Source organism: Dermacentor albipictus, chromosome 6 (genome assembly GCF_038994185.2).
Source record: "Dermacentor albipictus isolate Rhodes 1998 colony chromosome 6, USDA_Dalb.pri_finalv2, whole genome shotgun sequence".
In the NCBI taxonomy this organism is placed as follows: domain Eukaryota; kingdom Metazoa; phylum Arthropoda; class Arachnida; order Ixodida; family Ixodidae; genus Dermacentor; species Dermacentor albipictus.
The window spans coordinates 30460265-30487871 of NC_091826.1; the positions used below are offsets into that span (position 1 = coordinate 30460265).

Consider the following 27607-nt stretch of genomic DNA (forward strand, 5'->3'; position numbering starts at 1 on the left):
TGAAGAAGACTAACCGAAGAGGCGAACTAGAGCTATGGGACATGGGTGTCTCCTTTGGAAACCTCTGTCAACAAATACACACACACGCGCGATACATACAAACATACATGCATGCATGCATGCATGCATGCATGCATACATACATACATACATACATCATACATACATACATACATACATACATACATACATACATACATACATACATACATACATACATACATACATACATACATACATACATACATACATACATACGTACCGCAAAAGAAAGCGGTGGCTTAATACATTACACATGCTGCCAATGCATTATCTGAATGCCAGACTGGGTCGGGCCCGTTTTGCACGTGTGACGGTGGCTGCAAGTACGCGAATTGCCGCTTCCCTCAGCAAGGCCGCAGCTGACGGCGATCCGCTATCAGTGGCGAAGTGGAGTGCAGGGCGTGTTGGCGCCACGCGAGCAGGGTTCGACCGGAAACACCCTTTGATGACCCGCACACATGGCGCCGCTCGTTTCCCGCCGCGGGGTTTGTTTACTGCAGAGCGTAGAAGAGAGAACGGCGGGGGTATTGCACGGCCGCTGGTCATCCCTTTGCTTTTTTTATGTCTTAGTTGCGTGCAGCGTTCTTGAAGCCGCTGTAGCTGGGTTCGTTCGGCGAGGTTGTATAGTTCTCGAAGCGTTGCACGCCGGACTTACAACCTCGCCGTGCCTCCCGTAGTTCGCATTCCTTCCTCGAATCGTTTGCGGTTGTTTCGCTTTATTCGTTTCTCTTATGAACCGTGCGAGGAGGGGGGGGGGGTATGTGTTTTGGGCGCGTGGGGACCTTATTCGATGTCCTGTCGCGGTAAAAAATTCCTGTACCCTTAAGAATGCCCGTTTGGGACGTGGGTAACAAACACCCTCGTCGTTATAATAGTTGACGGGTATCAAATTGAGTTTTCTTTAGAGGCGACTTTTCTAGGCATGTAAACGTAACTACGCGAAGAAGAGATAACACGCAGTTCTCGCAGCCCAAGGCTGCCGAACCCGCTTGTCAGATATTTCAGTGAGCGCCATCGGGTCGGCATTATTACGCTCTCGCTGCAAGCGCACGGCAGTCTGGCCGAGTAAACTGGGCCCGTCTCGGAGGCAGTGTAATCGAAGAGGGATGACTTGGTGAACCGATCCTGATAGCAGTGGACAGCGTGGTTGAGTCCTCGCAAGAGCATGAATGTTGACTGCAACGCAGACCGATCCCTGAGGCTGTTTGTGTCACTGCACCTGTACGCCTCACACCTTTTGCCAATAGAGCCAATCACTGCGATAAGTCAGCTCAGCAAATAGAGAGAGAGAGAGAGAGAGAGAGAGAGAGAGAGAGAGAGAGAGAGAGAGAGAGACGACGACGAGGAAAAGGTAGGGAGGTTAACGAAGGACAAGCTCCGTAAGCTACTCTACAATTAGGGAGGGGGGGAGGGGGTATCGCCATTAAGTCCACCGGGAAGCTATGGCTTGACTGTCTTGTTTTGTAGGGAGGTAGGGAGGTCAACGAAGGACGAGCCCGGTAAGCTACTCTGCAATACATATATTGTAAGGAAGATAACGAACGTGCGCACAGAGTCAGCAGCATCGGCAGCATCAAGTGCGCAGCAGAGGCTCTAGCTCGGGAACTGCTCGGTGCTCTAGGACTCGGCACCCTAGGATTTGCATGGGCTTGGCTTATGAAATTTCGGCTGGCGCTCGGCCTATGGTCTTTCGTTTTTCGTCTGTCGCGCTGGTCTATTCCAATGGAAACATGCCAACTAGCCGAGCTTTCCGACTTGCTGTATATCTCCCCCCCCCCCCCACCTCCATTTTAATGCGATTAGCATTGCTCGCCTTCTTCAGGCACTTCAAGTCTGTCTATCTATCAATCAATCTATCTATTCACCTACTCGCTTAAAACCTTTAAAAGGAAAATGTTTATGGTACGCCTAAGTCGTTCTGCAGAAGGTCGAAAAAAGAATACCCGCACGAATGAATACTTCAATACCGCTATTTAAGTCGAAGTTTTACGCACAGGACGGTACATTCTATCCTTTATAACCAGGGCAGTAGTTCTGCTCGGGTTTGTGCGTTTCTGAAAAATGCTTAGTTACTGTCATAAAAACCAGGACAGCAACGCACCGATCTTGAACCGCTTCACCAGCAACGGAAGCCTTCTAGCTCGACATATCTCGCGCATAAAATAAAGCCAACGACAGCGCGAAATTGAAAGTCATATTTTGACATAACGCGCTTGTGCGAGCTGTAAGAACCACAACTTGTATTATGACTAGTAGCAATTTTTTACTGAAATAAATGAATAAGTAAACTAATAAAGGAAAAGGAAGGGTAAAGAAATTGCGGCTGATCGCATAGTACAACTGTCTGGGGGCGTCTGCTGGCACCTGAACGGCTCTCAGCAGTGGGGGAGGGGGTCGTGGAGTAAAATGACGTAAAGGAGGAGTAAAATGAGGCGAGAGTGAAACAGGGAGGATATTGAATAAAGAAGGCAACCATTTGCACACGTTTGCCATGGCTTACCGTCACCCTTTCACCTCCCTTTAACGCTTTAGCCCGACAGCCTCCAGCACTACGATCCAACAAGTTCGGCTACGGATCTGTGTCGGAAGAGGTAGTCCGACATCACAGGCGTGACATGATGTTCCATCGGAATACCTCGAAAGCATTATTCTGGATCGAATTCTTTAGTACGGGGTTCGGTTCTCTACTGGGTACGTCAGCGACAGGGAACGAGGACGCAGACAGCGGTAACACGCACCTATGTATGTGTGGGTTTTATATGTGGCTCATGTTACTCCTCACTGTAAATATCATAATCGTCACCCAGAATCTGTGGCAACATGTCTGGCGAAACGCCTGGCTAACATCTCCACAGCATCTCATTAAAGCTTCTCTCTCTCTCTCTCCGCAGGACTCGGCGAACGCTGGTCCGCCGTTTCGCTGTTTACAAATATGCATAGGCCCTGGACGGCTTTCGCGTTTGCCCACCTGCATGGCCCGCTTTATATAGCCGAGAAAACTGACAAGAGCGAGGAGGAAGAACGCCTTGGAACAAGACCGCGCAACCTTTAAACAATTTTCCCCCAGTACATGATCACAGTTTCAGTAATACCGCTTCGCGTAAGTCGCACTAAATATCACAAGTGTTTGTCTTGACTCATTTTGCGTCTTTTTTATATTTCTCGCAAAATGTAACAATGGACTTTCCGTACATCTAAACAATTTATTAAAAAAAGGACAAGCTTTTTGTTTCGTCGTAGTAGGCTGATGTCACGTGACATGGACGCTCATCGGGGCCTCGGGCTCGTTGTTGCTCAAGCGCGCGCGCATACCAACTTGAGCAGACAAATTAATTTTTTTTTTCATCGCCGAATTCTTTTTCCTCGCTTGTTTCTAAGCCCATTTTCCTGAATCGCGGTGCGGGGCAGCAAACTTGAGGCCTACACGTCTGGTCAACGCGTCCTCGCAGATTTCTTATCTCACTTTCAAGAGTGGACACGAACGCGCGTCACGCAGCAGCCCGCTCACCATCGCGGCGAACTATCCGCGCTCGCTTACTCCACACTGCACGCAATTCAGCCCCAGACGCGATGCACGGCCGATGCGATGCGGCGTGGGCACGTGTGCAGCGTACTGCTCGGCGGTCGATCTGTTGCGCACACTTCGGGCAACGCGGATTGCGGCCGAATTCCGCGACATGTGGCGGCAGAACCTGAGTTTGCTGGCATTCTCCTCGTACGTGGCAAAACACGTGCGTGTACAAGCGTACACGAAGCATGAGAGCAGGAGAGGCAGCCATAGCCTTGCATTGCCCCGTGTTTACGCATGCGAGGCAAACCTGTTGGCAGGCAGGCAGATAGACGCGGGCACAAGGTGATCGCTGCGTTGCCATACGCGAGTGAAATTTCGTGCATACCTTGACGCTGAGGTTACGAGTGATAACTCGGCACGGAAGAAGCCATTCTGAACTTCGGTGTCGCTTGATTACACCAGAGAGTTCTTTTCTTTCTCTCTTTTTCCTTCTTTATGTTTTTTCGTGTGTACAGAAAGCTTTCGCATGGCGTTGCGAACGCCATCTTGTAGTCCAATTCACAGCTTCCACTATGCGGCTTGTGACAACCGGATCGAGATTAAGCGTAGCTTCTCACTGTGTTGGGTGCAAAACGATACGGTGGCCTTAATCACATCAGTGATTATACAGAATTAAGCACAGAATTCAAGACAAAAATTGCTTCAGATAGATAGCGCGAATCGAATCTTTGCACTGCGCTCTTCAAAGAGGTGGACATTCGGTTGAGCGGTAAATAGAAATTCTCATTTTACCTGTTAGGAAGATTTCGCTAATTAGCTTTCTGACTGATTACGTTACGTAACGTATTGCATTTAACAACTGTGACCAGTGAGTTCGCAAGGAGCGTTCTCTTGGAACGAATTAAACCTGAGCATGACACCCTTTCCCAGTTATCCGCGCCGTTAAACTTGCGGTAAGAATGCATTCTTGTCACACTTTACTTAACGAAACGCTGCTTGATACATTGAAGAACAACAGTATCTGCAATTCCAGTGTGTTCCGTCACACACTATGAGAATGAATGTCTCCAAATTGGTTGAGACATTATTAGAGAAAATTCGGTAATAACTAAGTTATGTATGGCGATTTTCTTGGCAAGTAATATCCGCATGTTCCAGTAATCCAGCTCAAGGCGTAGAATTATGCTATCGGTCACAGCTAGGGTTATTTTTTTAAAGTTCTGTTTGATATAAAGAAGAAACACCTGGTATGCGACTGTATTTCTCTCTCGATTATAGGAGGAAGCATCGGATTGTGGAACGCCCTAATGCATGCTTGGACAAAGTGATTTGTTGAGAGTTCTTGAGAGTTGCTGAATTCGTTACATGTGAATACGCCTCGCAAACTCACCGCCTACAATTCGTAAATTGCGATACCTACCGCAAAGAAATTACGAAGTTAGTGAGTCATTTTCAAGATTAGCTGATTAAGTGTTTCAATTTATCGTGCAAGTAATGCCTGCCTCTCTGAATAGTAATTCAGCTCAAGGAGTTTATGTTACCTGCAACAGGTGATTATTCAAACTTCAGGAAAACTTCAGGACGACCACCCCGCATCTGCATATCCTAACGCACCAAATACATTTGAGCATCTATCGCAAGGCTAATAATTAAGCTTATTAAGGAATAAACTGTCGTCATTTCTTAAGATTTAGTGGAAACCGGGATTATACTCAAAGAGCTCCCTTGAACCCCAAAATTTGGGGACGTCATATTTTATTGTATAAACGTATAAGCCCTCTGCTTTCGTACAATGTGGGCCAAATATGCAGGAACCAATTATTTATATAAGGTTGCTGATTAGAACTCAGATAAAATACGAAGTTTAGCATATTTCAACTAGCTTCTTTTATTGTTAGCCGATATGTAATATTGGTATCGCTTTATCTGAAAGCACAGTCAGGAATGGAACACACAAGAACAGTCAAGTGGTGGATGCAAGCATTGCTGTAAAAGCTAACCCCCCCTACCCCTCCCCCCCCCCCCCCCAGCGCTCTGCTTACATTCACACGGTTTCAACTTGGCGCGTCGACCCTGGCATATGCGCAACCACCGACATAAAATACGTTCCCTCTGAAAGAACTTGGTAACACTGGCGCCTTTTTTCTTTCTTTCTTTTCTTCTTTCTTTCTTTCTCTCTTTATTTCTTTCTTTCTTTCTTTCTTTCTTTCTTTCTTTCTTTCTTTCTTTCTTTAATTTTTGGATGTGACGTCGGATATTTAAACGTATATATTTTTTTTACTTTCTCCCATAATTCATCGCTGCTACTCTCCGCGATCTCAGTATATTGTGTTTTGGGGAACTCGGCAGAGGCACGCTTTATCTTCGGTTGCCCGTCCACCCACGGTTTCACCAATTCGCTTTTTGAAAAGACTTAACGGGATGCGAGTTAAACGATGACTCATCGACCTTACGCCCCCATTATATAGATAACTCCAAGTGGCGCGTGTGTCCAAAACTTGGGACTTATTAAAAATGAGAAGAAAAACGAACTTTCCAGCTTGTTTCCCAGCCCGGCCGTTCTGAAGTGGAGTTTAATGAGGCAGAACGAAGTACATTGCCTGCTATTTTAAACGCTGCAATGTCGAAATCAGGCTTAGCCTGCCCCAAAGTTTTCTTTTTAAATATGCCTTCTGCGTCTTTGAAATTATTAATTTCGTTACCTCTAAAAAGCTAGCAATCAGTGACCTCGCATTAATTTAATTATTTAATTTTTTCTCTCATTCAGTAACGAATAGAATGCCGTAAACTGCCTTGTCTGTTCTGTCGTTCACGTACTGCAAGAGATACCCCTGCACTGTATTCTGCAAGGCGTCCGTCATTATAAGCATGAGTGTATACATACATTTATGGTAGACAGACATGTGGGCAGAGCTGGTGGGAAGACACATACATTCATATGTATGTATGTATGTATGTATGTATGTATGTATGTATGTATGTATGTATGTATGTATGTATGTATGTATGTATGTATGTATGTATGTATGTATGTATGTATGTATGTATGTATGTATGTATGTATGTATGTATGTATGTATGTATGTATGTATGTATGTATGTATGTATGTATGTATGTATGTATGTATGTATGTATGTATGTATGTATGTATGTATGTATGTATGTATGTATGTATGTATTCGTATTTAGCGGTTACCGACAATGGTCGACCGCGTCCTTTTTGCTAGGTGAGCATACGTACGTGCATGCACATGTCGTAATATGCGTTGTATCATATTTTGTTGAAAACATGGTGTAAATGAAACAGTAATGTCTCTGCGCAGTTCGGTGCCGCTGGCCATCCGAATAATATGATACGCGGTGTACCTCGGCTGCGTGTATGTCGCTCGGCACGAACTTCCGTTTTTTCTGTGCAACTTCACGCAAAACAAACCAGAAGGCTACCGTTTCAACATATCACTGCTTTACTGTTCTTGTCTTTTATTTATAGAATCACGTTATTGTTTTAAAGGTCACTGTAGCGTTCTCTGGCAAGTTATTTTCTATCATAGGGTACTTATCTTCATTCGCATAAACATAAGCCCAAAGTACCGTTATTCTTTTTTCTTTGTGGGGTCCTTGTTGCTTCTATGATGTCTCGCCATAGGCCACGATTTTCGCTTCGTACAGTCGCCCTTTCCGATACTCCCGTTAAGCGACCTTTCTCAGATATTTCTTTCTTTCCTTGGTGCGCTTCTTTTCTCGAAATTTCGATTTTGCACGTTGGAGACGATCCGCCACGCAGCTCTGGTCGCCAAGAGTTTTCCGCGACGAGAAACTTTTGCGCACGGTCCGGGCACCGTCAACCGGAACCGGAAGCCGCGGTGGCGAGAGCGAGAGAAAATGGCGCCGCGAAGCGGAAGGAGAAGAGGAAGCGAAAGCGGGAGGGTGGTGGGTGCTGGTGGCGATTGCTTTTAATGGCGAGAGAAAAGGGGGATCTTAAAAAGTATCAAGGGGTGGGCCGGGGGAACGATGTAGGTGTTGGAGACGCGGAGTTGGCGGGGAGGGAGTGCTTCCGCCATTTTGCAAGCTCCCTCTTAACACGCGCCCAGCGTGCGCGTCACCCGTCGGCGACGACCTCCTGCCACGGTCATATCCGGTGCTTACGACCTTGGGGCGAGAAGTCCCCCCCCCCCGTCTGGTCGGTCTGGCTCTGGAAAGAGCCCCGCCTAATTTGTAGGGCGCCTGCGAAGCTGACACTTGGTGATATTCGCTTTCTTGTCTTTGATTCTTTTTTCCCCTTCGCTGCTTATTTTTTGCGACCCTAACTTGCTCACCGCGCACTCTGGTCCTTGTCGTATGTATGTATGTATGTATGTATGTATGTATGTATGTATGTATGTATGTATGTATGTATGTATGTATGTATGTATGTATGTATGTATGTATGTATGTATGTATGTATGTATGTATGTGCACATGTATGTGTGTATGCATGCATGCATGTATGTGTGTATGCATGCATGCACGTATGTATGTATGCATGCATGTATGTATGCATGCATGCACGTATATATGTATGCATGCACGTATATATGTATGCATGCACGTATGTATGCATGCATGCACGTATGTATGTGTGCATGTACGTATGTATGTATGCATGCACGTATGTACGTATGTATGTACGTGCGCATGTGTGTATGTAGTGTGTACGTGCGCATGTGTGTATGTATGTGTGTATGTATGCACGTACGTGCGCTTCTATGTGAATGAATGCATGTATGTATGTATGTATGTATGTATGTATGTATGTATGTATGTATGTATGTATGTATGTATGTATGTATGTATGTATGTATGTATGTACTGACGCATGTGTGTACTTCCGCATGTGTGTATATGTAGATGTGTCGCCGGGCCCACAATCTACCAGCTGCGAGTGATACTGAGAGTGTCCACTGTTTCGCGATGTGTAGATTTTTGTTTCGCTGCCTCCCTGGCTCACCTTTAGCTCGACCTAGCTCATAAATTCCTGCTCTGCGGGGAAATGTTTGATTTCTGCTCTTGTATGGCTGTTGTCCCCGTGTTTGTTCGTTTATTCCTGTGGGAGTTAGGCACGCGAGATTTTACAAGTGCGTGACCGAAATATCCCAATCATTTTACGCAGCAAGGCTTACGTAAGTAAAAGGCGTGTAGCGATTGTTAGCGTTAACTTCGTTCCCGCGCCAGTGCATGTACACATGAGCGTTAGTAACAGTAATTCCTGCCTGCTGCCTTCGTAAACCGTTCTTTTTACTTGCGATACTAACTTGGTTTTCGGGTTTGCACTAGCTCTTGTCAGCTGGTCTGAAGCTTCTTGTTTGTCATATGCCTCTGATCATGCCAGACGTAAGCGAAAACAGTCGGAAAGACGCACAGGTGTTCACGGGAATCGCGGAGGCAACAGCTTTCATTCGATAGTGCAACCTTAGATGGCGCCCCCATAGCGGGCCACAACGATGTCGCAGGATTCACCAAGACGTGTGGTTGCGTCTGTGCCTTGTTAGCGTAAGTTTGTGGGCGAGAACGAGCAAGAAATTATTATCCCGTATAGCCTACGTCTCGGTGGCTTCTCGTGTTACCATCTTCCTTTCCTTTTGTTCTTTGTCTCGTCTTTTCTTTTTTCCTGCAGGAAAAGTTATAGAAACTTTCTCGGCTCATTCATCAGTTCCTTGATGAGAAGAAACGTACTCCGTCTTTGCCAATGCACAAATTACTGTATCCGCGTAGATGTGCAAATTCTGTGACGCCACGGCTATTCGATGCGAGAACTTCAAGGCGGCGTCTCGAGGCGTCTTTTGTTTGAGCGTGTTTCACGGAAAGAGAGGCTTGTTTGTTAAAGTGGAAGTGACATTTACTTATACAGCTTTACTGATATTAGTACTAGTGCTAATAAGTTTGTAACATTACTATTTATTGTCCCATGAAACAGTTGTCTTTGCCGTTTTACCTGTATGCGCCAATTACTCAGACCTAGACTAATGCGCCGCTGACCTTCCGTAGCCTTCAAGTGACATTACTGTGCGACAGCGTTCAACATTACATCCAGTCTGGCCACGTGACAATGCGAGGACGTGAAGAGGCTTGTGCGCGGAAACGCGCCGATAAACATGTGTGTTATGCCACGCAGGCACTGCTTTCTTGTTTTCCTGACCAAGCTGCGGTCCAAAATCCCGCGTCAGCTCACCGAGAGGCGCAAAACACACGCCAGCAGACCGGGAGGAACGCGCCGAAACTGTGTGTACACAAACACGTTTCTCCGACAGGAGCGAGCAGCGGGTGCGTCTTCAAGGTGATCGTGATAACAGGGCTTTCCCGTATGGTGCGCTCCCCCCCCCCCCCCCTCCAGGCACCTGTCTTGACAAGCACCGCCATCCTTGCATCAGCTGTCTCGTGCGAGCCTCTCTGGTTGAAACGGAACGCACAGACACACGCACGCACAGTGCTACGGCCTTGCGCTGCCTCTGGCAAGAGTTCCGCTGTGCAACAGCTGTAGCTATGCGCATACCCGGCGTGCTATAAACGAGCGACGGGTTCGCGCTATATGCCAAGAAAGGGGGAGGGGAGTTGGGGGGGGAGGCGCCGAAAGCGTCCAGTCACTCTCCAGGCAGCGGGAACTGCGGGGAAAACAGGAACAAAGAAGCAAAGTTGCGCGCTAACTAAGCGGCGAGTGCAGAGGGAACACATCGACACGGCGATAGCAAACAAGCTTTGCCCTGCGCATAGGGGTGGAGGGGGAGGGGGGCGCCTGAGTGTCTCGGGGCATGCCAGCACATGACAGTGGGGGACAACTTGGGAGAGGCCCCCGTGCCCTGAATCTCTTCCGCGAAACGAATGCGGGGGGTGCTTTGGCTCCCGTGCGTTTCTACGACGCCTGCGTAATTGAAGGAGCGTAGTGACACTGCAGTTCTGATTCTCGTTGAAGTTTTAAAACCTACACTGCACGTTTCTCTTACGAAAGAGAGAGAAAGAGATCGAGAGACTTACTGTAATGGTTAGGACAATATTTTTACTTGATGCTAAAGTTAGGCACGAGATTCAGCCCTTGTTCAACCCTAATGTGTCGGGGACGCTTTTGTGTCACATGCGTTGCATAAGTGTCGTTATCGATAGAAAACACAGAGACGTTCTAATAAGTTATTGGCCTTTCCGGTGACGTCATCAAAATTTAAGGGCCAGAACAACGATCTGATCATGAGCCACGCCGGTTTGGGTTGCCTCATAATCCTACACGGACGTTTTTGCATTCCGCTTTCATCGAAATGCGGCTCCAGGAGCTGGGATTCGATCCCGCTACCTCGTGCTTAGCAGCGCAACGCCCCAGCCAATACGCAACCACATCGGGCCCTGCGACGTCTTTACAGCAGCAGCTCGAGAAAACATTGTCCTTGAAATTAGCATTATGCGTTATAGTTGAACTAAGAGTCACAAGATAGCGCCCTCAGAGATCCGTGTCTCCGATATTCTGTAAGCCGTAATAGTTAACGGGCAACGGAAAACTCTCCATAGTCGGCAGCAGTCTAAGCTTGTATTTGAAAATGCACTCCAGCGCAACTCAACGATGGATGGATGGATGTTATGAGCATGCCCTTTCGAAAGAGGCGGTTGATTACTCCATCAAGCTCTTGTTATTTTATTGCCTGATGTCCTACCTATAATAAACAAAAGGAAAAAGAACCCACACTTAATTCCCATAACCAGTTTCTGAACCACTATTGGCAACTTTGTTTTTGTACGCCTCCACTTATTGTCGTTTACCTTATTTTTCTTCCACCAATCCTCCAATCGCCTCTTACTAATGTCTATTGCGGACCTGTTTGCTTTACCACTACTCCCGCTGAAGCGAAGGGCTTCAAGGAGGCCAGTGGTGCCCAAATCGACCGCTGGGTAGACGTGTTCACATTCCAGTAAGATATGCTCCGTCGTTTCCCTAGCTTTACCGCAACAAGCACATGCTTCTTCTTCCTTCTTATATCTCGCTTTATAGGTGCGTGTTCTAAGGCATTCCGATCTCGCTTCGAAAAGTAATGAGCTTCCCTTTGAGTTATCATAAATGGTTTCTTTCCTGATTTCGTTTTTTCCTCTTAAGTAGTTACTCATGGCAGGTTTCTTTTCCATTGCCGCCACCAATGAGATTATGTCAGCCTCTCTGACTTTCCGCTTGACTTTCTCTGTTGCTGTGCTGCTCACCCTACAGGCCGCATACTTGCTGGCAAGCTTGCTAGTTCTTTTCCTCCACTATGAATCAATGTTATTCCTGTACACGTAACTGAAAACTCTCCCAGCCCATTTACCGTCACCAATATTCCTCAGTCGTTCTTCATAATCAATTTTACTGTGAGCTTCCCTCACTTCAAAACTTTTCCAGCCCATATCACCCTGCACAGCTTCATTTGTAGTCTTCCCGTGAGTGCCAAATGCGAGCCGTCCCACTAGCCTTTGGTTGCCATCGAGTGCTGATTGTACCTCTGATTTCAAGCAAACAGCCGCATTTCCAAAACATAAGTCCTGGAACAATTACACCTTTCCACATACCCCGGAGCACTTCCTGCCTATTGTATCCCCATAGCGCTCTGTCTTTTATTATGGTCGCATTTCTCCGCCCCTTTACTCTTGTTTTTTTTTTCCTGTGGTTCCATGTATCTATTGCCTTCGTTTATCAATATACCACGGCATTTATATTCTTTTACGCGAGCTATTTCCTGGCCCTATATTGCCACTGTCTGTTCTCTGTTTTCATTGAATACCATAACACCTGACTTTTTACGGCTAAATTTCAGACCTAAGTTATCGCCTTCCTGTCCACAGCCATTAGCCAGACGTTGCATATTCCTTTGCTTGTTAGCTAGCAACACAATGTCGTCCGCATAAAACAAACCTGAAAGCTGCTGCTCTACTACCGTACCCGCCTGTTTGTATGGAAGATTAAGCCCGATGATACTTCCTTCTAGCGCTTATAGCTGGGCCACCCAGCGATGTTCATGTTCGCGTATTTCCGTTACGTCATGGCAAAAAGTCGCACGTCTTCTCTCTCGGGAACTGTTTTGAGCGCGAAGGCACAAAGCTATGCGCAGTATTATTTTTTTTTTTCATTTTTTGTGTGTAGATGGAGCTCATAGCGAATTCATGTATGTCATCAGTGAGTCACAACGGCAGGTTTGTTTGCGCCGTCTGCTAAAGCACGTTGACCTCGAGCAGCGGCCGTTGCATAGTCGTCTGCTCACTGTTCTGTGCAGAAGACCACGATGGGGGCGACGCTGGCGGATTTCCGCCGCGAAAGAAAGTAGTGCGTCTGGCCCACCATCTCGTCTTATCATTATCTGGCTGCAGCTGCATGGCCTTGACAGCGCTGAACGCTATTAGCGGGACGGCGGGCGAGATGGCTTATTTCCGCGGGAGAGGTGGACTATAAAGTGACCGTTTTTGTTCTCGGCCGGCGTGGCGCGTTAATTGTGCCCGCCGGCGCACGTTCTCAAAGCGAAAGCGTTCCGCTTTGTTCGTAAATCATCTCCCAAGCCTCGTTTGGATTGTTTCGACTCTCGCCATGTGTACACACACTCCCGGCGTGCATGGTTACGCATGCTAAACGTGTGCTTGCCCCCTTTGAAAAGTCATGCTCGACATTCGCTTGCATCACAACAGAAGGTATGTAAAAGGCAACGAAATGTCAACAGAATGAGAGCAGAATCTTTATTGTGCTTGTCCTGATGGCTCGTTCTTGGCGCAAAATAGTTCTGGTTAGAGGCGCTTGGACTGGCGCCTCCGGCTTTTTGTAATTAAAACAGTCTCGAGGTTGTTGCTCCGCAATAGAGCATATCTAATTTAACGGCGGCGGGTTTTGCGCGGTGTGCGGACTGTGGGACATGCGCTGCAGCATCGAATTGCGTTCGTTTTGCTCACACTAGCCCTGCCTGGGACAGTGTGCGCAGTTTGCTGCCTCAGAGTATTTTACGTGCAGTCGCATCAATAGCTGTAAAATAAATTTAGGCACTCCATAGATTATTCAGACTAAAAGAAGACTGCTTCACTTTTTTTGTCGACCTGTTCTTTTGGCTATGGCAGCTGTACGACTCGCAACTGTTGCAGGAAATTTGTTTGCTTCAAGCACCGAGCTTTTTCTTTTTTCTAAATTCTGGACCCTTGCGAGATTCGCCGGCGTGAGCGCGCTAATTAAATAGGCGCTGCGTGTACTTGTTTTCAAATGTGCTTCGTATCGTTTAATTCCATTTCAACAGAAAAAAAAAACTGAGCGTGTCCAAACGTAAATAGAAGCGCAACAAAAAATCGCAGGCCTATGCGGTAGACGCAGGACAGTCACAGGATAGATGGAGGAGCCGCTCCGTAGGAGACCGTCTCTTTACGTCGTTTTCACGAGAACGAACTGTAACTATGCGCCCAGCGTCGACGGCGAGCTGCAGCTATTAGCTGCGGCTTGTGCTGCTCACTGCACAACGGTCTGCTAAGTCCGACATTGCCTGGTTGAAGCCATGCACGTAGCTCTACGGTTCATTTCTTCAGCAGCGGCTCGTATCTTGCGAGGAGGCGCCATAACGTGTAACGAAGAGTAAACGCAGGTAGTGAGGCTACGCGGCACACGTGTATGCATTTCGGTTATGGGGCGTATAGTATACGTCCAAGGAAACACGAGTTTGGTGGGTGCGAGTTCTCTTTGTAAGGGTGGCCATCCGGGAGGAAGGGGAAAGGGATCTTTGACGGGGGCAAGTTATAGTTGCGTGGACAAAGAGGTCTCTCAGTAATACTTCAGGAGAAAGTCGAGGATTGGATTTGTTTTGGCTCGGGACGAAGAATTGAACCAGCAGTATCGTACCCAACAGCACGAGGTGATGGAATGAAAAAAATGGGAGAGAGAGAGAGAGAGAGAGAGAGAGAGAGAGAGAGAGAGAGAAAGCAAGGACAGGAAAGGCAGGGAGGTCAACCAGAAGAGTATTCGGTTTGCTACCCTACACTGGGGGTGGGGGAAAGGGGAATAGAAAGAAGAAGAAAGGGAGAGAGTAAGCACAGAGTACGTGTGGGAGTGACACTATGCACAGGGACACTATAAACGGTCTCTTAAACCGGTGTACCTCAAGTATTGCAGTAATGCACGATTCGCTTTTCTTACCAGTGAGGGGTGTGGGCCACGCTCCGAGTATCTTTGACTCGCTGAAAGGTCGTAAGTCTAGTCGGTGTAAAGTTTCCTGCATAGAGAGGCGTTGTACATCGTAGCGGGGGCAGGTACACAATAGGTGTTCGATGGTCTCCTCGCACCCACATGAATCGTACATCGGGCTCTCGGCCATTCCCAAACGAAAGGAAAAAAATGGAAAAAAATAGAGAAACGCAAGAGACGGTGCATCACATCAGACAATAGCAGTAGAAATCATCACGAACTTTCTTAAACGGTTCCTTTCTTTCTTTCTTTCTTTCTTTCTTTCTTTCTTTCTTTCTTTCTTTCTTTCTTTCTTTCTTTCTTTCTTTCTTTCTTTCTTTCTTTCTTTCTTTCTTTCTTTCTTTCTTTCTTTCTTTCTTTCTGTCCATGCTACGTTCTCAAAGTACATGCTATCATGTTAGCGCTGCCGTTTCCAAAATTAATAATGCTCGAGCCTTTAGTGCCCAGGTTACCCACGAACAAAGTTCAAAGTAAATAGCTGGGGGAGAAGCCTGAAAACATTTTTCATCCTCAACTACGGCCGCTCGATGCTTTTCGCCATTTATTATTCTCAATAACGTCGATCCGGTTTTGGTACACAGTAACAAATTTAGGGAAGCAGCAACGCAGCATACGCACTACTTAGGCTGAAGCTCTGCATGGACACCAAACGAAAAAGAAAAAAGAAAAGGAAGAGAGAAAACATTAAGTTGCGCTAGCACACTGTGCTGAAACTTCGCGCACCCCTAAATACAAAGCCGGTTGGAAAGAGAAAATATTACCCGACTACTAAATTTAGCGCTGCGACTTTCCTAATACGGTTTATAGCAACTAAGGAGGGAAAAAAAAGAACCTTCTGAGTAAATGGAACCTGACCAGTGCCATTAAGATAAACCGGGGCGTTGGGTTAAGCGGCGACGTAATTCGGCAACAAATCAACGAGCGAAATGTGTGTGCATGGAGAGCGTCGTGCACAGCCCATGGAGAACAGCACCGCCACCCATCTCACTGCAGGGCTCGGACGACTAACTAAGCGTCACGAATTCGCCGCTAATCGGCCAGCACGCGAAGAAAGAGACGGAGCGAGCCAAACGAGGCAAAAAAAGTGTAAAACAAACAAGACTTAACGTAAGCAGTAAGTAAGCAGTTTGGCGCGTTTGCACCGTTGGGTTCACGCCGGTCACTTTTTCCCTGGCAAGCATCGGCTGGCGTGAGCGGTCCGTGTGTGCTCTGCGAGGCGGATCCTCGGCAGCTCTTGCCATTCACTGGCTCTTTTTTTTATTTTTCTCGCCACCGTGTTAACCATGCCGCTAGTGCTTATAATTACAGGGCGCACGAGTCCACACGGCGTGCGAAAGGCGTGGAAAGGAGAAGGGGGGATGGTTTGTTGATGCACGCCGTCATGTAAGAGAAAAAAAAATAACGGTGCAGTGCACCAGGATAGACTGTCGGGCCGTGTGTTTGGCATGCACGACTCACGAACGCATGGAACCTGTTAGTAGCCTGTTGAGCTCGACATTTGTTGGGCCGCTGTTTTGAGCTGGCTGGAGTCGTGGCTGGACGTTTGTAAGACAGTGTTTAGATCCTTGTTGGACACTGATTAGACCGTTGTTGGACTCTTTTCGGACACTGGCCAACCACTTCTTGAGCCCTCGTCGGACACTGGTTAAACATTGGCATGACACTTCTTGGATAGTGGTTTGACACTGGCCTGACACTTCTTAGAGACTGGCTGGGTAGCGGCTGGACACTCGTTTGACTCTTGTTCGACACCTGCTTTACACTTCTTGGGTAGTTGGACACTGGCTTAACACTTCTTGGGCGTTTCTTAGTGCTCGTTGGGTACTGGTTAGACACCTGTTGGACACTGGCTTAACGCATCTCGGACACTTCTTGGGTACTGACTGGACATTGGCTACACGCTTGTTGAACACTGGCAGTGTGGTTGGACATTGATTACACGCTTGTTGAACACTGCCGTGACACTTCTTGAGCACTGGCACTGTCGTTGGACACTTGTTAAACATTGACATGACACTTCTCGGACACTTCTTTGGTACTGGTTGGACGCTGGTTAGACCCTTGTCGGAGACTGGCTTGAAACTTCTTGGACACTGGTTGTGTGTTGGTTGGACGCTGGTTAGACAATGGCGTGACACTTCTAGGACACTTAGGTAGTGGTTCGACACTGGTCACACACTTCTTGGACACTGACCTGACACTTCTCGGACTCTGATTTGGTATTGGTTGGACACTCGGTAGACACTCGTTAGGCTTGACAATTCTTGGGCATAAAAGCTTTTCTGAGATTTCTTCAATCAACCCTCCGAAAGGACTTTCAGAGGGCATAGTTGGTGCATATATGACATGATTAAACAGCACAAAGAAGAGGCGCGGCGTGAAAAATAAAGGGTATTTGTCAATCGCTTATTTCAAAACGTCGTCAAGAAAATAGATGAAATATATGTAGACGTGAGATAGTAGCATTTGTCCTGTGTCTGCCTTTTCTTTTTTCATGCCGCGTCCGTCACTTTTTTTTTGCGCTCTTTAATCATGACACTTTGGCGCTCTTTGGCCGTTGTAACCTTTGCGCCATAAAGCACTATTAATTAATCATGACATTCGGGGTACTGGTTTTACACTGGGCAGACACTTGTACAGTGGCTTGACGCATCTTGGACACTTCTTGGGTACTAGTTGGAAACTGCCTTGACACTTCCTTGGAATTTCTCGGGCACTCGTTGGACACTGTTTAGACACTTGTTGGGTGATGGCCTGACACTTCTTGGTCACTGCATGGCCACTGGTTGAACACTTGATAGAAACTTATTGGATGCTGGCCTGACAATTCTTGGACACGTCGTGGGGGGAGGCTGGACGCTGGTTACATGCTTGTTCCGTACTACCTCGACACTTCTTAAGTACTGGTTAGGCACTGGTTACACTTCTTGGGAACTTCTTGTGTACTGAGTGGACACTGGTTAAACACATAACACTAGCTTGATACTTATCGGGCACGTCTAGGGTATTAGGTATGCGTTGAAACACTGTTTAGAAACTTGTTGGGCTCTTGTTGGACGTTGGTTTGAAACTTGTTGGGTGTAGTAGTGTGGATGGTCGAGCTGCGTGTTGTGTAATCATCGCGACGAGTCTCATGACAAGCCGTGCTCGCGGTGCGTGGCATATATGGCACATCAAAGAGCATAACACACCTGCGTCAACTCCACCCTTTATTAGGAGGCTTTATTACAATATTCAATGCATGTAATGCCGTTCGCATCAGGATATCCAGTCAACTCAGGAGCTCGTACTGGGAAAAAATGCGTTCTGTTGTCTGGCGCCCCATGTCAGTCACAGTTGTGATTTACTGAACGTTTGTTTCGCGAGAGGCACGCAAGGTGTCGTGCTCGCTGAAAGAGAGAAGTGTATTAGGGTAGAAGCTTTGGTGGTAGCGGTGGTGGTGGTGGTGGTGGTGATGATGATGAAGCAGGCGGGGTTAGCCTGGCACACATTGCCGGCAATTGTTCTGCCTGATCCTCCTTCGAGTTGAGATCAGGGGCGTGTCACCAGGTGTCGATGAGCCCCGTGTCTCGCAGGAAGGCTATCAGCAGTCGTTGCGCTCTCTTCCTGAATGCGGCGGGCCCTCCGGGGAAAACAACGTCTTCAAATGTCCTGTGCGTGAGACCGCCTTTTTTAGGTTGTCGACCATCGCTTTTCTTTCTCTGCCACACTGCGGGTATAGCCAAATGAAATGTTCGATGTCGCCAGTGTCACCACAGAAAACACAGAGTGGGGAAGCGCGAAGCCCAGTCTTGAATAACCACGCTGGGGTGTACGCGGAGTCGGTCCTGATGCGGTATAAAAGCGCCGCTTACTCGCGTGCAAATCCATGAGTCACACAGGATTCGTGTGGATTCTTGTGCATCTCTCTAAAGTGAAGGTGGATTGCACCTTTAGGGTTTCGAAAAGCTTTTGGATTGCGCTTCACCCACGCGCCGCCTCTCGGTATATCGCGATTAGCAAGGCAGTCGCGCCTCACATCGCTCCGTTGGCAACGCGCCATACGAGACATTCTCCACGCCAGCCAATATATTGTGAAATGTAAAGACCTATACAGCTGCGCTCAAGTTGGGCATTACTGAGTATCGTAATCTGGCGAATATTTTTTTTCAGAAGTTGGTCATCACGGAATATATCTCGCCGAGGTTGTGCTTTGTTCTTGTTTTGATCAGAGTCTTCGTTTAAAACGAAGTGACAAGACCCGCTCAGTGCACAAGTAAACTGGTTAGATATACATACATTTTTGTTGACAACCCTAATGCTTAGAGGTCACTGCTCGGAATTTTGTTATCAGTAAATTGTTAAAGGTTGTCAGAGTTCAAGGCGCGTCCGAGCGACGGTTAGTCAACGTTTGCCGTAATGAAAAAATAAAAGTACCTGACTCGTTTTTTTTCTGCTTTCATTTGTTTTTAATTTTTTTAATTATTATTTGTCAACAGTGCTAAAGAAGACGGCCTCGACTACTACATGATACAACCATAAAACAAATTACCTAAATTTTCGAGCTCGAGACAACATTTTCCCCACTCGATTCACATGTCAGCTTGGTAGTTACTCAATTTTGTCTTTTTTTTATTCAATATATTTAAGGAGAGGTTGGTGACTATGTGTGGCGCTGGCTACTCCTCTTCTCTTACGTGGCAGTTATCGTCGTAAAGTTGTCAACAATCTCCAAACTGGATAAATAAACCCATGAACGAACATTCACGTACTAAGTCTGAGTACTGCAATATAAATAAATGTTCGCGCAACAGAAGAGTTCACATAGCATAAATACTCACGAAACCAAAATGTTCGCACGCAACACATGAGTTCACACAGCATAAATGCTCCCAAAACCACGATGTTTACACACAAGATGTTGAACACTTGAATGCCGCACTCTAAATGCAACAAGTACAAACGCTACATGAACACGAAGACGCAATGAACATGTAATTAAGGGTGCCTGTTAATAATAACAATGCGAGCCATAACTATTGTATGGCTTAGTATTTTTGTGATATTTTTGATTCCTCCAAAAATTGTACTAAGGCGCGCGCAGCGATGGCTTGAAGTTTTTTTGTTGGCCACGGACCTAAAATTTTTCTGAGAATAATAGCCGTCTATTCAAGCCATGTAGTTTTTTTAGAGAGGCTCTTGCACGGAGCATGGTGATTTTTACAGTGTGGAAGAAGTTGCTCTGTGTCTTCTTCAGCCTCTTCATATGAGCATGTATCAGTGTTAGTTTTTCTTATTATATGAAGGAAGCTATCACTATCGGCAGTGCCTCGTCGAAGCTTATGAACTGTTGTTTCAATAGATCGACTCATATAAAGGGAATATTGAATTTTATTCCAGGATCTATATTAAATAATTGAGAGTTCTGCGCATCATTTACGAACCAAGGTTCCTTGAACAGTCTACCGCATGGTTTGTTCAATAGACATCGCGCATCACTTGCCGTTATAGACGAAGAGCAGTGATAATTCATTCTCTTGACGTGCTGCACGTGCCATGTGATCAACTGCTTTCCTACGATTTCACAGTGACTTGGAATCCACTAGAAAGTTATGTCGTGTCATAGATCTTTCGCTATGGCGTAAGTCATCTGTGTTTCGCATGTCAATGTGTCGCTTGCGTTTCTTAAGCTGATTTTGTTTAAGCACAGCAATGAGGTTTGTGAGTCACTCAGAATTACCCAGCCCAGTGTTTCTAACTGTTTACATATGTAACGTAAGGTACGTAATAAAATTCTACCGTCGTGGACGCTCTAAGTTGGCAAAGCTTATAAGCTCTTTTCACTTAGAATGTAGGCATATAAAACACAGACGTAGAGCTTTCTTTTTATCATGATCCATCGGTATGCACGTGGATTTGATCTACGGGCATATCACACTTGCGGCCTACTCCAGGAATGGAAGTGGCTTTTTCTGGAATTGCTAGTCGCCATGGGGGATGAGTTGCGCAAGTAGGCCAGTATTTGTAAGCAGGCAGCAAGTTTTCGCACCGCCGTATTTCTTCATGTATGCGTGTAGCGGTTCTATCGTGAAGGCCTTGGTATAGTGAATGAATAGCGTGCTTTGTAGCCATGCGTAAAAAGTAACGACAAGTTTCCGTAAATCTTAGTGCATGAAAAGCTGATTGACGGGACTCAACAATTACCAAAAATCTGGCAGATCACGCGGTACACCAAGACCAAGACCATTGTAACAAATTGATTTCTACATTATTTTTTTCTGTACATTCAGTGTATTTATTCTAGACATTTGTAATTTGATAGCATTTCAGATATTCATTTTTCTAAGAAACTGTTTTGTATTTATTTTTTGACGACTGCCTTCTGTATTACCTTAGCATTTCCTTTACTTAGTGCGTGCCCTATAGTACTACGCTGTCTGTTAAGTTTCAATTTTTGATTTATTTTACGGTAGGGCTGTTACCGCTCCGAAATTTTTCCATGGGGCTGTAGCCTAGTCAAGCTGTTCTGAAAAACAGCTTTTTGTCACAGTCCTTCTTTCTGTATCATTGACAGAATGAAAATAAAGATTGATTGATTGAATATGCGAAGGTTCCTGGCCAGCAACCTTTCAGTTGTTTCATCTGAATTACAGGATATTCGGTGTAGCCGAGGAGCAGAGTATGCTATTTGTCTAACGATTGCTGAGCGAGTGCGTAGTAAGGAACAGATTAAACTACCCCATCTCATTCCGGCAAATCGAAGAATATTGATTATATTGTCGCACAAGCTGCAGACGCTGAGAGTCTAGCACGTCTTTTCCCTACGGCCATTTTCTACGCTAAAAACCGATAATTACACTGAGATATCGTCTTTGCTATCGTGCTGATCTCGAAAGCTCTGCATTGCGGGCGATGGAACTTCCCTCTCCTATTTCAATCCCCTTTCCCCCTTCCACAGTGCAGGGTAGCCTACCGGGCTCAGCCTGGTTAATCTCCCTGCCTTTCCCTTATGGCTAATCACTGTCTCTCTCTACGCGGCTATAGACGGAGATTTTCTTGACCAACGATATTCCTGGCAAGTCAAGTAAGGAAGACAATTGCAGACACGATTTTCTTGACCAATGATATTGCTGGTAAGTCTAGTAATAAAGATACTTGCAGCATAAAGTTACGCAGGAAATGAAGCCGCATTTCCTTGATGATGTCGACCGCCAAAGATAACAATCGCACTTATCCGCATGATAGGATATAGGCAGACGGGCGCTCGTCATCTGCGAGGAAGTAAAAACAAATTAAAATAAAACGTACCAATAAATTCCGAACATCCACGACCAAAGCCCTTCACCTGTAAAGCCAACTAAAGGCCGTCGACTTACAAGCTATGTCGCGGATTGGCTGCATTAGTCTCGTATATCTCGCTCCGCGTATTCGACAGCCTCAATCTCGCGAATGGAACTTTTAACGCGACAGCTTTAAGGAGCTCGCGTCGCAGAAACGCCGGTGTCGTCGGCGGCGTTGGCCGTGAGCGATAAATCCCGGCAGGCACTTCATGAATAAAAAACAACTTGCAAGATGCGCTGGGTGGGAATCGAACCAGGGTCTACGGAGTGTGAGACGGAGACGCTACCACTTAGCCACGAGTTTTTTTTTCTTTATTACCGGCTTGGCAAGTACATACAAATATTGTCAAATAAATCCGAATGTTAAAACGTCTAGTCTTTACTAAGACTGACGTGTCATGTTAAAATGGCTTCATCGAAGTCAAACTGTCCAACACTGAAAGCCAATTTGGCGGATCACTTAGCAGTTTCAACACTTCGCTTGTATAATTAACATTCTCGGTAAAATAATACATTGCTGGCCTTGCATCAACATCAGCATTGCGTACAGCCATACGAGTTCGCCACACACTAAAAGAACATTAAAAAAGGAGCTTCCTGTCACTGCGTTCGGAATAAGGTTTTTTGCCATGTGCTGAACCTGACGGTGTGTCGGTGGACATGTTGATGCTATTGTGTATGCAAACTTAGCCACGAGTTCGATTCTTCAAAGCGGTACAAAAGCGCCTCTAGTGAATGCGGTGTTGCCTTAGAAACGAGCCTTAAAAAGTTATACTGCGGTGTATATCGGTAATTTTTACTTTGAGCATGCACACGTGGCGCTTTTCTTTTTTTGAAATGTATCGGACGCTGTTTTACGAGCGTTCAGTTGGTGTAGCAGCTTTTCTATCTCTGCGACAGTGTGCGTAGCGCAATCTCACCCGCACCGATCGGCACGGAGAAGCACCGTATATTGTCATACAGCGTGTAGTACTTTAAAATCAAAGTCGAAGCGCTGTTGCGTAAAGCAAAGTTCTACCACCAGTCGGAATTCCGTGACGACGAAAAACGAAGCACGTGACTGCATTGAACCAGACGCTCATGCACAACTTCACTCGTCATTGAGACGATGACGGCTGGCGGCGTCACGGTTTTGTCCTAGCCCCCAACTTATTGATATCGAATTGCTATAGTCGTATGCGCGTTACACTATATGCATCCAAATTCTTTTGAAGTCTAGACAATTGTGGCGCCACATTACTTTGTTTATTATTGATATGATATAAGAAGATGTCGACGCACAATTTAAGGCTCCGGCTATACTCCCCTGCCTTTGAATGGGTCTAGCTCACAACATACAGGATTCGAGATTACATGTCAAGCAACGTTTTCACAGCATCACCATGCATTACGATACAATATACAAGTTGAATGACTCCACTACATTCTTGTTCTTTTAACAGCTAGCCCCCTCCGGCACTAACAAGTATCGGTTGTAATTTTTCGCTCACTCATATCAGCAGCTTACATTGCAACTGAATAAATCTCGAAGGGAGGTGAGTCATTTGGTTCACGCGGTCCATTCTTGCATTGCGTTGCTGAATGAACGTGTTCCACGTCAGCTCTCTGCATTTTCACTAATTGCGCCGATTATTCAACTCGGATCTTCATGAAAGTGCATCGATCGGTTGTATGAACCTACGTGGACCACCGGGATACCCAATTCCGAGGTAGGCGTCCATTTATTCGGCAATTAGAACCGATTTTGTGACCCACGAAGAGCGCCCACCGGCCTCGGCTTCGGCCGAGGGAAGCGGTAGGCCTACTCTCAGGCCGCATCGAGCCGCAGCCAATTACCGACCAATCGCTAATTTGACAAGCGCACAGTGACCCAATATGTCGACCGCTATGAGAATTGAGGTCGATGGCGAAGAAATTTCGCCGGATCACCTCACGAGAGCCGAGGGGTGGAAAACCGCCGGCGAGAAGTTGAAGCAAAGGAGCCACGCAAGCCAAGATGGCGCCGAAGCCACAGTTGACGTCAGCAACAGACGTGGCGATGACATCGATGGCACCACCGACAAGAGCCTTCGTCACAGGATGAAGCGAGTAAACAAGGGCAAGCTGCTCAAGGGCGCGAGAATGCCGGACCTCCCGCGCGAAGACGTGAAGATTGTAATGCGGCCACGCGGCGGGCTTCAAGTGAGCGATGTGGCCCGGGTCGAAATCAGCCGAGCCATTACTGGGGCGGCCCAAGTCGATGCAATTGCAGCAAGAGAAGATATTATTTGTCCAAACCATCAACAGAACATAATCGTCGTGAGTACCTCGAAGAGGGAGCACGCCGACAAGTACGCCATGGTGAAACGCATCGACATTCGAGGAACGGCCCACGAGGTGAGCACTTACGAATCGGCGCCTCACGGAACAGTTAAAGGAGTGATACGAGGCATCCCACTAGAGGACACCGCCCAAGAAATTCAAGACCTAGTGGTGCACAAGCACAACCCGACGGCGTTGCAGGCGAAACGAATTGGCAAGACCAGATCCGTGGTGATCGCCTTCGAGGGACCCAAGGTTCCCAATTACGTGCGTTACGGGAACCTGCTCGTTGAATGTTCACTGCACCGCAAGCAGATCGACGTCTGCTACCAGTGCGGCCGCGTCGGACACCGAATGGACGTGTGCCCCAATCCCCAAAATCGCATCTGCCGGGGGTGCGGCATCGCCAACCCGGACAAAGAGCACGCGTGTGTGCCCAAGTGCGGCCTGTGCGGCGGCAAGCATCTCACCGCCGACCGGGCCTGTAAGGCAAAATTCAAGACGCCGTACGTGGTGCGGCGCCGGCGCTGGGAGCGGCGCCGGGCCATCGACGACAGTAGCCAAGAAGATAGAGGTCCTGCAGGCCGTGCCCAACGCAGCACCTCTTCGCGGAGCCGTTCGAGAACGCCGGCCCGCAAGGGCAGCCACCAAAGCCGCCAACGATCGAGATCCCGTTCCCGAGATGGCCCGAACAGGGCCGACCAGGCGCCATCGGCTGGCTCCAAGGACGGCCGCCGCTGGGAGACGATGGGGAAAGGAGGCAGTCGTAGCTCGAGCGGAAGACGCCGGGGATCCCGTTCGAGGTCCCGGACCAGATCAAGAACCCGGGTCGAGTCCAACCAACGAGGGATACTCGCCGAGAAAAAGGTGGGCTGGACCAACAGGTCTTCCGTCGCTCTAGGGGACGACAGAGAGTTTCCACCCCTCAACCCTACCCCACCTGCCCCCTCTAGCCAAAACGCCGCAACACGCCAAGAGTGCGGCGAATGTACAGAACTTAAAAGACTAATCGAAAGGCAAAACGCCCAGATTCAGGAACAGAATGTGCAGATCAGAGCACTCATGAGTAAAATAGACGCGCTAGCTAGCGGCAGCTCAGCGACTAAAATAACCAAAACGAGCCCGGTGCCCGAGGACGCCAACGAGAAACGCAAGGTGCCGCGGAGGGACCCCCTCTCGCCCCGCCAAGAGCGGAGAGGAGAGGCGCAGCCCATGCACCAAGCATTGCATGTTCAAGAAGCGATGGACGCTGAAACCACAGCTGACTGCAAGACGGCAGCAGCGGCACCGCAGACGTCAAATCAACAACAGCAACCACCGCAAGAGGGCAAACTGGCAGCGATACTCGCAGCCATCAATCAAATTAACGAGAATCTCGACAATATGAATGCCAGGTTAGAGGTCTTCGAGGGTCAAATAAAGATCCTGTCAGTCAAGCACGAACGACTGGCGGCGAAGACAGCGACGATAACCGTGAAGAACAAGTTCGCAGCGCTAAGGAAAGAACGCGCCAATAAAGTCAAGGAATCGATCGCGTACAGGCGCGGTCGCATCAAAACGTCAAAGGAAGATGGCGCAGACGCCGAACAGTAAAAAGCAAATCCGCGGGGGGGAAACAACGATCATTTACCAATGGAATTGCAGGGGCATCCGCACCAAGGAAGCCGAGTTACAACTTCACTTAGATGGGCTCGACCAGAAACCGGATATTATCGCGTTACAAGAGACACACGGCAGACCCAGACTCCCGGGTTACATCACGTACACGGATCCGACGGAAGGCGGGACGGCGTTACTGGTGCGCACCAACATAGCAGCCACCCAGCATCTCACCGCGCAAAAGGGCTGCGAACACACGCTGGTCGAGGTTCACACAAGGACTATTGGCAGTGCCGGAAACCTGTTTGTGATGAGCGCATACTGCAGGCCGTCACAAAGGCAGTACGACTTTGAAACAACAGTGAGCCAGGCGAAGAGGTTGGCGGGGAACAGGCCGCTCCTGGTCCTAGGCGACTTCAACGCCCCTCACACTACATGGGGTTACAAATACCAATCTAAACGAGGCAAGGCTCTAGCAAAGGCAATGGAGGACCAAGAAATGGCGCTCCTCAATGAACCGGGCGTCGCCACCCGAAAGGGAAACAGCGTCAACAGGGACACCACCCCGGACCTGTCGTGGATGGCGGGCTCCCTAGAAGTGGCCTGGCGGAACGAAGACGTAGACCTGGGCTCCGACCACAGTATCATAAGTGTAACGATCAAGGGACCAAGGTACCGGGCAGCCCTCGGCAAAGCCCGGATCACCGACTGGGATCGAATGCGCAAGCACACGGACGAAGAAAACGAGACCTCCGGAGAAAACGCGGAGGAGGGCAGACATCAAACGTACGCAGAATGGGCGCGAGAACAAAAGATCGCGCTCGACAGATTTACTCAAGAAGTTGTGACAACGATGCAGACGCCCTTCGTCGACGCCAAACTAGCACACATGTGGGAGGCGCGGCACTCGCTCACGCGAAGATGGAAGCGTCAACGACGAAACAAGAAGCTCGTCAAACGCATCGCGCTCCTCAACAAACAGATCGCTGAATACGCAACGAAGCTGTGCCGAGAGAACTGGATGAGTACGTGCGACGGGCTGCAGGGAAAGCTGTCGGCGCGCAAGACCTGGTGCCTGCTCAGACACCTGATCGACCCGTTGAGCAGCAAGACCGCAACCAACCGCAACCTCACCAAAGTTCTGAACGCTTACGATGGCAACGGCCAAAGGCTCATTGAAGACCTCAAGGCGATCTACCTCAAGACGGAGAGAGGGCGATTTCCGATACCGGAGGAGTACGGGGGACCGGAAAATCCGGCATTGGATGAACCGTTCACCATCACGGAGTTGTTAACAGCCATAGACGAGAGTAATAAGGCGAGCGCACCAGGAATGGACGCCATTACATACAAGCTGCTCAATAACATGAGTGATGCGGCGGCACGTGGGCTCCTGGGTCACATCAACAGAACCTGGGAAAGCTCGAAGTTGCCCGCAGAATGGAAAGAGGCCGAGGTACGGTTCATACCTAAACCCGGCAAACCTCTGACCATCGAGAACATGCGCCCCATCTCGCTCACGTCCTGTGTGGGCAAGGTCATGGAACGCATGGTTCTCAGAAGACTTCAAGCACACCTGGACGAGACAAATCAGATGCCGGCGACCATGTATGGATTCCGCCAGCACCTGAGCACCCAAGACG

General features: G+C 47.8%; 1 protein-coding gene across 8 annotated transcripts in view; it reads left to right on the forward strand.

The window, feature by feature from the left end:
• Positions 1 to 27607, forward strand: part of LOC135905116 (uncharacterized) — a 595563-nt gene that overhangs the window by 228130 nt on the left and 339826 nt on the right. The window lies entirely within an intron of this gene.